Genomic DNA, 9,753 nt, shown 5'->3' with positions numbered 1-9,753 from the left:
CAGGGGAGGGACAGAGAGAGGAAGATAGAGGATCCTAAGCAAGCTCCATGCTGCCAGCATAGAACCCAACGTGGGGCTTGATCAAGAGTCAGAGGCTTAACCGACTGAGCCACCCAGGCACCCCAAGCCTTTGACTCTTGATCTCAGCTCAGGTTTTGATCTCAGGGTCGTGAGTTCAAGCCTTGCATTGGGCTCCACACTGGGCCTGAAGCCTACTTAAAAAAAAAAAAGTTATTGATGTTTGCCAAGACTACAGATTGCACTCAATGATTACACAATGCATGAGAATTCTCAGTTAAAGAACTGAAGAGACTTTGCTCAATACTTTGCTTGAAATATGCATGGTAGTCGATTTTGGAAAAATAGCCCCAATCTTTTGCAGCTTGTGTCTTCAAGAGGTAGGATCTGTCTGAGCTGGTCTTGCCGACTTGCAATGGAATGTGGTAGGAGTAACGCTGTGTGAATGTCACAGTCTAGGCCTCAAGAGGCCTTGTGGTGTCTGTTCTTGCCTTCCCCAAATGCTTTTGCTACTTCTAAGTAAGTTTGGCGTAGACTATTCAATGATGTAAGACCACCTGGAGAGAGGGGCCCAGTTGGCAACTAGTACCAAGGCCCCAGACATGGGAGGGCAGTATCTTGGCCCCTCTGTCCCCAGTCAAGCCACCAAATGAATGTAGCCTCATGAGTGAATCTAAGTAGGATGAACAGAACTGCCCAGCCAACCTACAGAATCGCAAGATATAATGAATCATTGATGTTCCAAGACGGTAAATCTTGGGATCATCTATCACACAGCAACAGACAACTCACACAGACACAGTCTTTAACAGATCATCAAACATTACTAAATTATTAGCCAAATATCAATGATTCATATCAAGAAAATACATTATTAGAAGTAAAATGCCCTGAGGTGCCTGGTTGGCTCATTTGGAAGAGCATGTGACTCTTGATCTCGGGGTTGTGAGTTCGAGCTCCATGTTGGGTGTAGAGTTTACTTAAAAATAAAATCTTGGGGCCTGGATGGCTCAGTTGGTTAAGCATCTGACTCTTGGTTTTAGCTCAGGACATGATTTCATGGTTTAGTGAGTTCAAGTCCCACATGGGGCTCTCTGCTGTCAGTGCAGGATCTGCTTGGGATTCTCTACCACTCTCTCTGCCCCTCCCCCTTTCACGCTGTCTCTGTCTCTCTCAAAAATAAATAAAAACCTTAGAAATAAATAAAATAAAATCTTTAAAAATAAATACAAGGGGCGCCTGGGTGGCTCAGTCGGTTAAGGGTCCGACTTCGGCTCAGGTCATGATCTCACAGTTTGTGAGTCTGAGCCCCGCATCGGGCTCTGTGCTGACAGCTCAGAGCCTGGAGCCTGCTTCAGATTCTTTGTCTCCCTCTCTCTCTGCCCCTCCCCTGCTCATGCCCTGTCTCTCTAAAATAATAAACATAAAAAAAAAATACAAAAAGGGGCATCTGGGTGTCTCAGTCGATCAAGTGTCTGACTTCGGCTCAGGTCATGATCTCACGGTTCATGGGTTTGAGCCCTGCGTCGGGCTCTGTGCTGACAGCTCAGAGCCTGGCGCCTGCTTTGGATTCTGTGTCTCCCTCTCTCTCTGACCCTCCCCAACTCACACTCTGTCTCTTTTAAAATAATAAACATTTAAAATTTTTTTGAAATATGAAAAAAGTAAAATGCCTACAAAGCAGATGTTTGAGGTAAAATTAGTGAGAGTTAAAGAATTTAAATAATCTACTAAGATAATAAGTATGTGAAATTTAGAAATAAACTTACTAGGTGCCCTTTGTATGTATATGTGATCACCATATACTAGGAGAACATATCCTTGCCTTTAGGGTTAATAATGAGCTAAAAACTCAGAAAAATGAAAGGATAAGAAAGCTGTTGTTGTTTTAATTGTTCAAGGATATAAGTTCTCACACAGTTGGATTACTACCCACAGGCTCATTAATCTTCATTGTACTTTAAAAATCAATACCACAGGGGCACCTGGGTGGCTCAGCCAGTTGTGCGTCCGATTTCAGCTCAGGTCATGATCTCACAGTTTGTGAGTTTGAGCCCTGCAATGGGCTCCGTGCTGACAGCTCAAAACCTGGAGCCTGCTTCGGATTCTGTCTCCTTCTCTCTCTGCCCCTCCCCACTTGTGCTCTGTTTCTCAAAAATAAATAAATGAGGGGCGTCTGGGTGGCGCAGTCGGTTGAGCGTCCGACTTCAGCCAGGTCACGATCTCACGGTCCGGGAGTTCGAGCACCGCGTCTGGGCTCTGGGCTGATGGCTCAGAGCCTGGAGCCTGTTTCCGATTCTGTGTCTCCCTCTCTCTCTGACCCTCCCCTGTTCATGCTCTGTCTCTCTCTGTCCCAAAAATAAATAAACGTTGAAAAAAAATTAAAAAAAATAAATAAAAGAAATTAAAACAAAAAACAATACAACAGAGGTGCCTGGCTGGCTCAGTTGGGGGGAGCACAGGACTCTTGATCTCAGAGTTGTGAATTCGAGCCCCACATTTGGTGTAGAGTTTACTTAAATAAACTAAAAAAAAAAAAAAAAATCAATACAACAACAACAAAACTACCCACCAATACCTTTATGGATATAGATGTAAAATCTTCCACAAAATACTAGCAAATTGAATCCACCAATATAGAAAAAGGATTATACATTATGATCAAATGGGATTTATCCCAAGAATGCAAAGTCGGTTTAGCAAATGAAAATTCAATTAACGGAATACACTGCATCAAGAGAATAAATGAGAAAAACTACTGACCATGTCAATACAGAGGAGGTATTTGACACAATTCAACACTGCTTCAGGAGAAACCAGCTAGGAAATCAACATAATTCATTCCCCTCACAACTGATGAATATTCAGTAGATCATTTATGTTCTGTGCCTGCAGTTACTTATGTATCCTTTGTAAAATACACTTGGTTACAACTTCTTCTTAAGAGTGCAGTAAGGTTTATGTCTGCCTGTACAGCCTAAATATACCCAGGAGTGAATCATTCACACAAAGCACATTAAACACGATGATAATTTCACTCGGAATAAAGAATGAGGTTAGGAAATTGCTTTGGTTTGCCAAAAATGAAATGCAGTTCATGGTGAAGGAAGGTTAAATGAGGACGAAACAGAGCAACTTCTGTGTTGGCAGGGACCTTAGAGGTCAGAATCTTACCTGCGCGTGAAGCCACTTCTCCGCCAGGGTGTAAGCCCGTCTCTATCACCGTAAGCAGGTGGGATATTTCAACTTCCAAATCTAGTCACTTAATCAACAAAACGTCATTGAGCATTTACTAATGTGCCAAACACGTCTCTAGGTGCTTGGAACATATCCGTGGACAAAGATCCCTACCTCGTGGAACTGAAGTTCTAGCTGGGGAAGGCAGATGATAAACCACAAGTAATCGTGTAATATGTTAGAGAGTGAAAAGTGCTATGGAAAAGAGAGAGTAGGTCAAGGGACGTTGGGAGCGATTTGGTGGCGTGCCTGCGTGTGTGGAGTTTTCCACCAGGCGGTCAGGGTAGTCTCACTGAGAAGGTGAGATGTCAGCACCCACTTGAAGGCGGTGAGGGATTGGCGCACCTGGGGTGCTCAGTGGGTTAAGCGTCTGACTTTTGATTTCAGCTCAGGTCATGATCTCACAGTTCGTGAGCTTGAGCCCCAAGTGGGGCTCTGCATTGACAGCGTGGATCCTGCTTGGGATTCTCTCTCTGCTCCTCCCCTGCTCTCTCTCTCCCTCTCTCAAAATAAATAAATAAACTTAAAAAAAAAAAAAAAAAAAAGCACCGAGGGACTCAGCCATTTGGATTTCAGGAGGAAAACAGTCAGGCAGAGGAAACAGCCAGAACAAATGCCTTACGCAGGCCTGAGAAGCCTTTCCTCTGGATGCTCTAATGCCGGGTTCTGCGCGGTGGGTCCTTAGACCTTTTGGAGAGAACTTGGGAGAACTTCTCATTTCTTTGTTAGGAGTGTAGGCAACACATTCTGTTCCTCCCACATGCCTGGGCCCAGTCCTCATCTTTGATTCTCAAAGTCATGACCCTGTATTAGGTTTCCACCTCTCTCATACGGTAGGGTCACAGTAGTTCTCCGTATGTTCCTATACGAAAACTTTAATTGTTTAAAATTGAGAGAGAGAGAGAGAGAGAGAGAGCGCGCATAAGCAGGGGAGAGGGGCAGAGGGAAAGAGAGAGACTCTCAAGCAGGCTTCATGCTCAGCACAGAGTCCAATGCAGGGCTCGATCCCACAACCCTGGGGTCGTGACCTGAGCTGAAATCGAGAGTTGGATGCTTAACCAACTGAGCCACCCAGGCGTCCCCACATATGAAAAACTGAAACGGAAACAATGCAACAAGCAGAACTGTACCTGGTTTACAGAACCACAGGTCTGGACAGGCACTGAAGGCACGTGGTAGGGACAAAAAGAAACTTGTTAGGAGCCCGTGAGAAATTTGCCCTGGGTCTAATCCCACAACCTGTCCCAATCCAGTTTCATTTGTCATTCTCGCTTCTGGCTAATGGACTAGTCTCTGCCACTGAAAACAGTAAGCACTCACTCCGGTGTGATGTCAGCCCTACAGACGAGCGATCTCAGCTGTCTAGCATGATAGAAAGTCGAGTCATTTGCTGTAATTCCTTGTATTATAAAAATTCCAAACAGAGCCAGATCGGCCATAGTTAATTGTTGAAAAATGCATTTCTGATATCTAGAATTTGTGATTATATAGAATTTCCCATTACCACAGATATAAGAAAAGGATTAGGATCCTAAGGTTGTTTTTTTGAATGATCTGTTCTTTCTTTAGGTTAGGTTGTAAAATATTTTTGGCATTCTGCTAGTCATTCTAGTTTTTTTTTTTTTTTCTATTTAATCCATATGTGAAAAAACAATCCAATAAAAGGAAAGATAATTGTCTTTTCAGTTTATTCAGAAAGAAAATCCAAAAGATAGTGACTTATTAGGGCATAGTATGAACCAAATATAGATAATAATTAATAAACTCATCTATGTGAAAATCAACTTGGCAGAATTACAAGGGGAGACAGTCTTACTGGTCACACAATTGAAATAGTGGGGCAGAAATAATGTTCCAGTATCGGTTTCAATCAATAACCACGTTATTGGATATTGGATGGCAAACTTGCAAAACAAAAAGTCTTTTGGAAAATAGATCACACCAAAATTATTCATTCACAAATGAAAAGATTTCAAGATCTGACTCATAACAATTTGAAACTTCTACAAAAGGTGCCATAAACAAGTAAAAATATACATGACAGATTAAAAACACAACTTTGCAGCATGCCTAACAAAAGATATTTTTTATCTTTCTTTTAATATTTATTTATTTATTTATTTTGAAAGAGACAGATAGAAAGCGTGAGCAGGGGAGGGGCAGAGAGAGGGAAAGAGAGAACCCTAAGCAGGCTTTGCACGCCCAGCTCAAAGTCTGATACAGGGCTCGAACTTGTGAACTGTGAGATGATGACCTGAGTCGAAACCCAGGAGTTGGACACTTGACCAGCTGAGCCACGCAGATGCCCCAAAAGATATATATGTGTTAATGATGTTACTATGTATCATTAAGTTACAAATAGAAAAACAAGGGATATGAAGACAATTTATAGAAGAAATGAAAGTTACAAGAAACCCCATAAGATATCCAATCTGATAATATAGGAATGCGTCCTATAAACATACTTCCACAAATATTTAAGGATTTACCTTTCATCGCTTCTCGGCCTTTTGGTTAAGATCAAGTGAAGGATTTACCTTTCAAAATGTTCACTGCAGCACTGCTAACAACAAAATATCATAAACAATATTGAATAAATGTGGTATGCTACCTTGTAGCCATTAAGAATAAACTAGAGGGGGGTGAGGCCCCTGGGTGGTTTGGTTAAGTGTCCAAATCTTGATTTGGGCTCAGGTCATGATCTCATGGTTTGTGAGGTCGAGCCCCACATTGGGCTCTGTGCCAACACGGAGCCTGCTTGGGATTCTCTCTCTGTCTCTCTCTCTCTCTCTCTCTGCCCCTCCCCTGCTCATGGTGCGCATGCGTACTCTCTCTCTCAAAAATAAACATTTAAAAAATAAATACATTTTTAAAAACGTTTTATTACTTATTTTGAGAGAGTGGGGGAGGGGCAGAGAGAGAAAGAGAGAGGGAGAATCCCGAGCCGGCTCTGCACCAGCAGTGCACAGCCCTGTGCAGGGTTTGAACTCACAAACCATGAGATCATGACCTGAGCCAAACCAAGAGTCAGATGCTTAACCGACTGAGCAATTCAGGCGCCCCATAAATAAATACACTAAAAAAAAAAAAAAAAAAAGAAGAATTAGAGGGGAGATTGGCTGGCTCAGTCAGTGGAGTATGGACCTCTTGATCTTAAAGTCTGAGCCCCACATTGGGTGTGGAGATTATTTAAAAAACAAAAAAACCAAAAAAAAAAAAACCTTAAAACTCCCGATAACTAGATTTCAAACACTGACAGGTATAGTATAATCTCACTTTTACTGAAACACACTTATAAAACATTTTATTATTTTTTTAATTAATTTTTTTTTTTTTTCAGAGAGAGACAGAGAAAGTGTGAGCAGGGTAGAGGGGCAGAGGGTGAGAGAGAAGGAGGAATCCCAAGCAGGCTCCACGCACAGCACAGAGCCCAACACCAGCCTCCATCCCACGACTCTAGGATCATGACCTGAGCCAAAACCAAGAGCAGACACTCAACCAACTGAACCACTCAAGACACACCTATGACACATTTTAAAAAATTCTTAGTTAACATATATTTGCTCAGGAAAAGGTATACCAAATCCTGAGCAATGATTTTTTTCTCTCAATGTTGTGATCATGAAGGACTTTATATTGTTTTGTTTGGGTTTATAAAACAAATATGTATTGGGGCGCCTGGGTGGCGCAGTCGGTTAAGCGTCCGACTTCAGCCAGGTCACGATCTCGCGGTCCGTGAGTTCGAGCCCCGCGTCAGGCTCTGGGCTGATGGCTCGGAGCCTGGAGCCTGTTTCTGATTCTGTGTCTCCCTCTCTCTCTGCCCCTCCCCCGTTCATGCTCTGTCTCTCTCTGTCCCAAAAATAAATGAACGTTGAAAAAAAAAATTAAAAATAAATAAATAAATAAAACAAATATGTATTATAATCAGAAAAAATCAAGAATTTCCATTTTGGTAAAGAAAAACAGTTTGGGGTTTAGAAAATTGGGTTAAAAAAATTCTATACTGTATGAGGAAAAATGGTGTGGGCATTCTTTACGGGAGGTTTCCCTTCAAATTGATGGCTTTGTTACTTCTGCTTACAATTCAAAAAGTAAAGATTTTAAAGAAAAGTCTTTCATTTTACTCTTTAAGTAATTATGAAGGGGTATAGTTGCAAATGAAAATGTACTACAAGTTATGGGGCACCTGGGTGGCTCGGTCGGTTAAGCGTCTGACTTCGGCTCAGGTCATGATCTCACGGTCCGTGAGTTCGAGCCCTGCGTCAGGCTCTGTGCTGACAGCTCGGAGCCTGGAGCCTGTTTTGGATTCTGTGTCTCCGTCTGTCTCTGCCCTTCCCCTGCTCACCCTCTGTCTCTCTCAAAAATAAATAAACATTAAAAAAAAACTTCTAAAAATGTGCTAGAAGGCAAATCTAATGCATAGACATTTAACATCGGCTAGTAGGCGGCTATGGGATGTGAATTTTACAGAGGGATTGTTTTCTAAATTATAAAATTCACGAATTCAAAACCTAAATATGAATGACAAACACACACTCTGCAACTATATAAGTAGGTCTTTCGGCTTAGTCTTAAGTTTACACTCTCCCTCCACTCCTACCCTCTCCCCAAAATGTAGTTATTTCTTTAGCAGCCTAAATAAATATAAATAGATCCCCCCCTTTTTAAACAGCTGTCACATTTTCTTTCCACTCTAATAGTCCAATATAAACATTGTACCCAGATTGCTGGTAATTTACAAAACATGCCTGTTCAGAGACTTCCCATTTATTAAGACTATAGAAATGGCTCTGTCAGTGGGAACACTTATAAACACATCAACAAAACAATTTCATCCTGAGCATTCTAAAGTGAATTTAGACCATTAAATCAATGGATACATTAGGCTGAAGAAAAAAAGGACTTCCCTAACTGCTGAAGAAAGACACAGGTTATGTGGACACATTGGCTTCTGGGAAACTGAGTCATGCCTTACAAGAAGCCATTTGGGTATTCAAAATTGTTACAACACCCTTGTTGGGTTTGCCTGATAATGACAACCTACAAAGTACGAGACAGAAAGGCAAAATGGTTCCAGCAGAGAACTTGAAGAATAGAACCAATTAGGAGGATCCCGCTGTTAGTGGAAAGCAGGCTATTTTTGACCACTTAAGGAAATGCAACCTTTCAAAAGAAGAAATTGGTTATTTGGTGTTTTACTAAGGGCAGTGCCCTCTTCCCACTTACCTGCCCAAGGAGATGACAGCTGGTCTTGTCTTAGCAACCTGTGTTACAATCCACATTCCTTTTAACCCAAGGCAAAGATTAGAAACCGGTCCCCAGCCCTGTTCCAAGTCCATCCTGAAGTACAAGTGTTTGCTTATGACCTCACCTCCCCACACCTGGTGATCTGTCACTGTGCAGACAAGTCCGCACAACAACTTACTGTTCCACCCATCGCTCTCCATAATACTCAAACACACACTTGAAAAATAGGGCATCTTCCTAAGGCGACTACTTCTCGTTCTGGGGAGGCTTCCTCCCGTAAAATGTCTCTTCTCTCCGATTCATTCTCAATTCTGCCTTAGGATTCATCTTCCTAAAATACACTTGGATGAGGTCACTCCTCACCAAAAGATCTTCACGCAGATCCTTTTCCCTTGTAAAACTCAGAGTCCACGGCAAAGCAATCAGGAGTTCTCCGCATCAGTGAGTCAACAACCCTTTCGAAAGTCTTTTCTACCATCCTGCATTTCTTGAGTGTTCCTACTTACGTTACTCGTGCTGTTTCCTGTACATTCAATGCTCATTTGGTCTATGGAAATCCTCCTACTTCCCCTTTAAGGCTTAGCTCAAAGTTTCTTCTCTTTCCAGAAGGCTGTCAGTACCTTTCAAATGGACACTTAAACCCACAGCCCCGTGTATGGAAGCCAGTCCTCCCTCGGTGCTTCTCCTGCTTCCCCAAATGGTCCTAGTACCTTGTCCTCTTCAGGCGGCCACGTAGTGAGTCTCGGGTCTAAGAGCCTCCACCTTCTGCGTGGGCAGGCTACCTGAGGCAGATTCTATCATTTTCTCATTTGAATGCCCCAAAGTACATAGAGCAACGTAAGTTGGTCCTCGATAAGTAACTGAACGAGTAGAAAAGGTAGAAGCCAATTGTGGAGAAACCAGGGCTTTTACAGAGCTTTTGATAAGGAGGCAGCACATGGTCAAAGCGTGGACTCGAGGGTCAGAGCACCTAGGTGACCTACAGCTGTGGGTCGTAGGCATTTCCTCTAAAATGTCAAGTTAATCACACCTACCTAATATGGGGATTGGGAAAATGGGGTACCACCACCAAAACACCTTAACATGAGATCTGTGGCTCCTGCTAAGGAGAGAACGGCTAGGTATCTCTGGTGTTCCGGTGTGGTACTTATGGGGGCACTTAGCTACTTCTAGGATTCAGGGAAGACCCGGGTCCTTAGCTGAAGACCACTTCTATGCTGACAAGTCCCTGTAACCCTCAAGGCCACCGGT

Source organism: Felis catus, chromosome D3, assembly GCF_018350175.1.
Source record: "Felis catus isolate Fca126 chromosome D3, F.catus_Fca126_mat1.0, whole genome shotgun sequence".
Classification (NCBI taxonomy): domain Eukaryota; kingdom Metazoa; phylum Chordata; class Mammalia; order Carnivora; family Felidae; genus Felis; species Felis catus.
This window is presented reverse-complemented; position numbering follows the sequence as displayed.